Source organism: Asparagus officinalis, chromosome 7 (assembly GCF_001876935.1).
Source record: "Asparagus officinalis chromosome 7, Aspof.V1, whole genome shotgun sequence".
In the NCBI taxonomy this organism is placed as follows: Eukaryota; Viridiplantae; Streptophyta; class Magnoliopsida; order Asparagales; family Asparagaceae; genus Asparagus; species Asparagus officinalis.
This window is the reverse complement of record NC_033800.1, coordinates 75,630,748-75,632,678: the sequence shown is the minus strand read 5'-3', so window position 1 is coordinate 75,632,678 and position 1,931 is coordinate 75,630,748.

Sequence of the window (1,931 nt, the reverse complement as noted above, 5' to 3'; positions counted from 1 at the left end):
AATTGAAAGCAAATAAATTATATTAGAATTGTGGACAAGCTAAAGCTTGTCCAACAAAGAAAGCTAAAGCTTGTCCAACAAAGAAAGCTAAAGCCAACTTAGGGTCTACTAGACAACCTCAGGTTAACATGGTTATGATTGAGCTTGCTAGATCCATTGAAGGGTATGGTTTTATTAACCCTGAATTACTATCTTTTATGAACACAATGAGTGGTTGGTAGACACGAGTGCAAATGTACACATTTATATTGGTAAATTATTATTGTGCCTCACTAAACACATGGAAATATCGTGAAGATGGGGAACAAATATGCATCCAAGGTGTTAGTATATGGACTAGCGGATCTGAAGTTCCCTTTAGGGCAAGTTCTGTCATCACACAGGTGCACCATGTTCCTGCTGTTGGATGCAACATAATTAGTGATTCATGCTTAGTTAAGGACGGTTATGAATTATTTAAATGTAATAAAGTGATTATGTTGCATTCTGGATCACTTATATTTAAGGGCTATGATTCTAAGGGAATGTATAAGGTTAGAACAGAACCTATTTTAAGTCGCATTGAATAAAATTTTTATTCCTGAATATCATGTTAGTAAACAATATTGAATCATCAGGAAATGTAGCATAAACATCTTGGTAATGTTAACTTTAATTCTGTAAAAAGAATGATGAACCTTAATTTGATTCCTAAATACTCTATTGATTATAGTAAAAAAATATCAAGTGTAACCACTAAACAAATAAGAAAATTCTTTCATTCTGTTAATAGGAATTGAGAATTGCTTAATTTAGTTTATACAGATATTTGTGAATTTAATGGTGTCTTGACTAAAGATATTAAGAAATACTTTATCACTTTTATTAATGATTATAGCAAATATCGTTATGTTTACTTGCTTAAAACCAAAGATGAGGCTCATGAAAAATTTACTATTTTTAAGAATGAGGCCAAACTTTAAACTAGCAAGAAACTTACAAAGTTAGGATTTGATAGTGGATGAGAATATACATTGAATCAGTTTACTCTTATATGTCAATCCATTGGCATAGTGCATGAAAAAAAATGCTCCTTAGTCTCCTCAGTCTAATAGTGTTGCAGAATGGAAAAATAGAACCTTGAAAAATATGATTAATAGTCTATTTAAAAGTTTCGGGCTTCCTAAATATATGTGGGAGAGACTTTAAATATGGCTTGCCTTTTTCTGAATAGAGTCCCTCAAAACTATAAGAAAAATAGTCCATTTGAACTTTCGAGAGGTTGAAAGTCTAGCTTGAAATACCTTAAAGTGTGGGGGTGTCTTACAAAAGTTCTAATCTCAAAACACAATAGGAAGAACCTAGGTCCTAAGACAATAGACGCTATCTTTCTAGGCTATGTGAAAAAAAATCTATGTATTGAGATTCTTAGTGATCAAGTTTGAAATCTCTGGCAAAGATGTTAACACAATATTGAGTTTCGTGATGCAATGTTTTTTGAGGATGATATCCCCATAAAAATTGGAATACCTCAAAATATTTCTAATGAACATTTCGTCTTTATCTTGACTTTCATTCCTGATCATATGGAAATGATGACAAATATGGGGCAAAGCATCCTAAATCCGGATCAAAAAGATCTGAGGATTTAGATGAATCTAGAAAGAATAAGAGAGTAAGTATTGTCAAGGATTTTGAAAGTGACTTTGTAGCATATAATATCAAGAATGATTCTATTTCCTAATGATCTGTTATGGACTTAAAAGAAGCTAAACAGTGGAAGAATTCTGTCAAAAGTGAGATTGATTATATCGTCTCTAATGGGACATGGGAATCAATTGATCTTCTTACTAGGTGCAAGACAATTAGATGTAAATAGATCTTTAAGTGCTGTTGAAACCAGATCGAACTGTAGAAAAGTTTAATGCCAAACCTGTTGCCAAGGGGTTCAA